This window comes from Drosophila innubila (genome assembly GCF_004354385.1).
Source record: "Drosophila innubila isolate TH190305 chromosome 3R unlocalized genomic scaffold, UK_Dinn_1.0 2_E_3R, whole genome shotgun sequence".
NCBI lineage: Eukaryota > Metazoa > Arthropoda > Insecta > Diptera > Drosophilidae > Drosophila > Drosophila innubila.
Genome location: NW_022995380.1, coordinates 32,530,738 through 32,537,160, shown reverse-complemented (window position 1 = coordinate 32,537,160; position 6,423 = coordinate 32,530,738).

The following is a 6,423-nucleotide window of genomic DNA, read 5'->3' as shown; positions in this document are numbered from 1 at the left end:
TTGACAATGACAACAATGTCATTTAAATTCATAACCTGAAAATGCTGAATGTTAGCTGTACATATGTCACGATTGCTCAAATTTACTTGTAATGCAGATACATATATACACTCAGAAAAATATGCCATTCCAAAATTAGATACGACCGTACTTGAATTTATACCGTTTCGTTCTTAAAAATTTAAGATTGCTGTGCACTAAAAATCATGAATTAAGTATGAATCGATCATTAATTTGGAAATCTGACTTCACATTCCTATGGCAGCTATCCGAAATAGTAATCCGATTTTATCCAAACTTAGTCAGAATATACAAGACCGTGAAAAATATATAATCCGTGAGTCTCGTAAATATGCCTCCAGAAACAACTGAGTTATTTGTAATAAGCTAGTTTAAGATTTTTTTGTACCTAAAATAGTTTTTTTCAAGATTGAGAGGAAGTTAAAAATAAAAACGTTTCGTACTAAAAACAAGTACGTTTTGGGATATTTCTTTTTCATTGTCGCACCTTAGAATTCTCAACTGGTTATAGCGACGCAAATATAATTTACCTTAAGTAAATTGAATTAATTGCAGATGATATGACCAAAAATTATTTTAGTGTAGTTATATATTCTCAATCACCTTTTGAGTGCGATTCCTTGCAATATTAATCAATGTATTTTCATAGCAAGAACACTTGAAATCGAAAACAAATATATGTGTGTTTGCCTGTCTCTTGGTTCCGTGACAAATCAAACAGCAAATTCAGCAAAATGAGGCAACTTTAGATGACGCAGTCTTGGCAAATAGCCGCCGCCTAAGCCATTTGATATTCATATACACGAGCTCATACATATATACCTACATACATTAATACACACATACATATATACAAACACTTATGTATGTGTATACGCATATACACAGATGGTATTAAGTTAGAGTGTACACTCAGAAAAAAAATATTTTAACCTTGAAATTTAAGAATGTCGCCTTTGAATTGTTCTTTTATAATAAAAAATATATTGCTTTAATATACGTATGAGGCTAATCCTTTCTGAAATGTTAAATATAATTTTTCTGATTTAAAGGGCTTCGGATCCATAACAATCGAAACTTAATTTCTAAAATCCAGAAATTAAAATAAACGTGGTAAATATTTCTAAGTCTTAGAAATTTTACTACAGAAGAATTAGAAAATATTTTCTTATTGTTACCGTTACCCTCTATACTTGAGAAAACACTTTTATTGGAAAGCAAAATCAATGTATTCTTTAGAAAAAAAGACGTTTATTCATATTTTTGAAATTATACTTCTAAAAAAACGCTTTTTAGGGCAATTTTTTCTATAAATTAGAAATATGTAAATATATATTTTTCTTATTATTATTAAAACAAAAGCGAATTTTAAAGCGAGGGTAATATTTTTTCTGAGTGTAGGACAGTTGTGAATGCAACAGCCAGTTCGGGGTGGCCTTTACGTACATTATAAAGACATGGTATAAATAAAAAATATAAAGAAGTGTTGCAAATTCAAACAGTCAAGCAACCCCCACCCCACACCCCCGACCCGCTCACTAGTCAGCCAAGTGCTATTCATGAGGGACTCACTTAAATAAAGTGCTTTTGCATTGCATAGGGTGATAGGGAGTGAATACAACCCGCAATGTGATTCTGGCAATTGCAATTGCAGTGTCTGCTTGCCTAAAGCTGAGCGTCGTAATTATTTGAATTACCACAAGTTCAACTCACACATAAGGTGGTGTAAAATGTACGGTATTTGTATCTTAATAAGTTACGCAAATCCCATACAAATATTTTGAAAGCTTTTTTGGCAGAGTTAATCATCCGATTTGCTTATTTCCGTACCATTGAAAGGATATAAAGAAATGCAATAGTGTCACCAAAGTTTTCCTCTATAAACGTTGTTTTAAAAAGAACAATCAGAGTTAAAGCATATTAAAGCGAATGTCATCCGGGTGGTCGATTTTAAGAAAATCAAACACAACTGTACTCCGAACATGCACATAGCAGCACTCAGCACAATCATAGTATAGATACTGTAAAAAAAACAACAAAAGAAACAAAACAAAACAAGAGAAGAAACAAGGACAAAGTGATGAAATAGACACACCAACATATCTTGAATGGGACTTTTTACACTTGACTGCTTTTGCAATGTGTATCGCATTATACCGGAATCGGAAATTTGTAGTCGGACTGGGCACAGCTACTTGCTTTGTTCAATGAATGAACAGTTTCCCCCGTTGCCTCATATTAAAGAAGAGAACGACTGAATAACTATTCGATATACCCAATATTAATGTGGAAGTTATGCAATGTAATAGAAGCTCTATCATTATGTCTTTCTTTTTTACTACGCATACAATAAGTACAATAAATACTTATATTAGGCATATTAAAACGTACTTCACATGTAGCTTTACTTATCTCGCTTCTTATTGATAATTTTGGTATCAATCGCAACAACAGTTGTCAAAGGATACTTTTGGATATATAGACTCTTTTATTTGCCTGGCCAAATGAAAGCGCTTGAAGCATTGCAAACCAGCAAGAGGCGTGTGTGTGTAACGTTCGTCTGGATTTATTTATTTACTCTAATTAAACAAACTGCGCATTCTATGGGGCGGTTGAAGTACGGACGTATATGGGTCGATATCGCATGTAATTTGCTCAGTTAGATAGTAAACTTTCTAATGGGAATCATTAAGAAAATGTATCAATCTTAAATTCCCTGTATTGTATGGACGAATATTAAAGCGAGCCTCTTTGCCAGTTAGAATTTGAATTGGCTTCAATCAAATCAGTGCATTTAAATGGCATTAACATCCGCGGATCTACATTAAATAACGTCATTTGCACCGCAAGGCACAAGAGGGACCAACCTGGATAAACTCATAAGAACACTACACTGACAGAAAAAAACTAATAGTATTAAAAAATACAACTAGATTTGATGTTTTATGTGAGATTTAAATGGGTAACATGTTAAATTAAAATATAATAACTTAACATAATGATTCCTAAAATGTAAAGCTAATATGTAAATTTATAGTAAAACCAAAGAGTTTAATGTTTCATGAATTTATGTAGTCATGAATAAATACGTAGTTAAAAAAATATTATATTTAAATATTATAATACTTAAATTAAATATGTAAGCATAAACTAATTAAATTGAATATGGAAATTTAATATGACATTTTTTTGAGTGCTTACTTTAAGCATACCAAAATCATATTTAACGCTAAATGGTATAGCAAAAATAAAATTAAATAAAAGTGTAAAAGTTAAAATCAGTTTTCTTGGTTTTGTTGCTGGAAAGGACTATCGCTGATGCTGTAACTAAATATAAAATGATAAGACGCCCAAATTGTCATATACACGTATACCTCAATATAGTTTTGTTGTCACAGCCATAAGCAAAATGTCACTTAATCACTTAATTTATGATAGAGCACTGAGGTGACTGTTGTGAGCAGCTATGTTATATACTCATAATATCATAAAGCAATATTGATGTTAGAATATGCTCTGCACGAAAAGATTGCTACTTAACAGTAGAAGCATTTTAAGTTGCCGGCGGAGCACATACTAAGCTTCATTTAGTAAATTGATGCATTGATTGATGCATGTACTCGTGTGTCTACCCGCATTCACACATACATACAAGTATATGCAACTCGAAATGGTTTGAAAGAGCCGCAACCGAATAAAATTCAATCTTTGCAATTCTCTTCTTGTATTTTATGATGGATGAATCCGCAAATACAAGTGCACCACTGCTACACCGACTGAGATTGGAACTCCGACCCATCTTCTACTTCAAACTTCTCCTGTTAGTTCGACTGGGACTCAAAAAGCACTCAGCTAACAACAGTAGCTCGTACGTAACTCCGGAAATGGCAAAAGACATGGCAGTTAGCTCAGCAGACGTATAGCCCCTGCCCTTATAGCCTGCCCCTTATAGCCTGCTTCACTCACCTCCGCTTCAGCCTCAAGCGGAGCCATTTGCCCTGTGCACTGCATCAGCATCAACATCAGCACATTATTGGATGATTTATTGACGTCGATATGCTTAGTTGAACAGCACACAGCGACAGTGAAAAGAGAGCTGCAATTTTTGGTATCTGCGTGTGTGTGCGTTAATATACACCAACCAACGCACACGCACCAGTGCTGCCATAGCGGCCTTTTCCCGGACAGATTTGTCCCTATTTAAAATGAATTTGCCTAAATTTTTCTGAAACATCCCCTATCCGGAAATCTGTCCTTTTTAATTTCTGTTTTACTTTTAAATATTCACCTAAAATATATATTTTATATTAAAAAAAAAATAAGTGAGTGGCATACATGTTAAAGTTGACTCGATTTACTTGTAAACGAATAAAAAAAAGTTTTCCCAAATTTCGGGAATCGTGATTTAACACTTGCAGTAACGAATATTATAAATATCCGTTGTCAATTTATCTTTTTTTTTATGTCTATTTACAAGTTTTTAAAAGTATCGAAAAAAAATTAAATCATATATTTTCTTTGTTCTGGGTTCTTACTCTTTGTTTTTATTTTTTAGCATAGCATAGCATTGTCAAAAATTGACAATATCGCGGCAAAAACAGCAACAACACAAAAACTTAAGCATGGTATTATTCGTGTGTACCTAAAAACTATGAAAAAATTTAAATTTTGAGATTTGTCCTGGTTTTCTGTCCTTTTTTAAAATATTTGTCCTAATTTTGTCCTTTTTCCGGAGTCCGTCTATCCTGTTTTTCTTATCGACTTATGGCAGCACTGACACGCACACACTGACATACGAATAGAGACACGCGAGTACGAAAAACTGCAGAATATGTTAATGTTGCTTGATTTGAATATGCCACTTTTGAGATAAGACACGCGTATAGATTACGTGGATTGCATTTTGGAGATGGCAAAGCTCAAATCATTGGATTATGAACAGAATTTGCGTGGAATTGTGACGCAAATTATATTTAAATCACTGCGAACGGTAGATCGCGCTAGTGACGAAAGCAGCACGAAGGGTGCGAAAGGCGACTAGAAATATATACAGCTAATTTGGAAAATTTGCTATGACTGTCCGACCAGATCGAGTTATATACCGATCAAAAGGTTTAGTCCTAACTTACAAAATGGCATACTAAAACTTTTTCTAATTCACCTGGGTCACCTGTAATTGAATTTATCTTTGCATTACTCTTGGCCAACTAATATATTTTTCAGTGGGCTTAGCTCGATGTTTACTTGAAAGTTTTCATTGCAATGAATATAAGTAGAGCCCCAACATCAATTAATCAACAAGGTAATTTATTTCTGATAGCATTTCAAAGAGGAAATCAATACGAAACAAATATAGGTTACTGTTTCGGTTCCGGTACGTAAAAAAAAACTATTTTGGTAAGAAGTTATATTTCAGTTTTTTTGAATTTTCGAAATTTTTAAAGGTCTGAGATTTATGTTTAAAGTGTTGTTTTATACTAACTACGATATAAGGAGTTTATTATAAGTGAAAACTTAAGATTTAAAATTTTGAATTTTCGAAATTTCAAAGGGGGGACCCTTAGCATCGAAATCAATGTCTAGTAGAATCTTGAGCAATATTTTTTTTTTTTTGAATTTAAAAAAATTTAAATGCAGAATGTATTTAGAGGCCAAATCATGATCAAAATGGCATTCCGCTTAAAAATCGGTTCAGTTTTGATCAAGTTATGACAGTTCGAAGTTGGTCAGACTGCGGATTTAGCCACTTTACAAGTCCAAATTTTTGTTCAATTTCACATGATTTTTTACAAAAAAATGAAAGGTCTCAGAATCAAGTTTAAAGTATTGTTTTATACTAATTACGATATGAGGAGTTGATAAAATGTAAAAACTTGAGATTTAAAATTTGGAATTTTCGAAATTTCAAAGGGGGGACCCTTAGCTTCGAAATCAATGTCTAGTAGAATCTAAAGAAAAATATTTTTTTTTTTTTAATTTCATAAAATTTAAATGCAGAATGAATTAAAATGCCAAATAATGATCAAGATGGAATTCCGCTTAACAATCGCTTTAGTTTTGATCAAGTTATGACAGTTTGAAGTTGGTCAGACAGCGAATTTAGCCACTTTACAAGTCCAAATTTTTGTTCAATTTCACATGATTTTTAACAAAAAAATGAAAGGTCTCAGAATCAAGTTTAAAGTGTTGTTTTATACTAATTACCATATAAGGAGTTGATTATAAGTGAAAACTTGAGATTTAAAATTTTGAATTTTGGAAATTTCAGAGGGGGGACCCTTAGCTTCGAAATCAATATCTAGTAGAATCTAGAGGAAAATATTTTTTTTTTAGAATAAAAAAAAAAATTAAATGCAGAATGTATTTAGAGGCCAAATCATGATCAAAATGGCATTCCGCTTA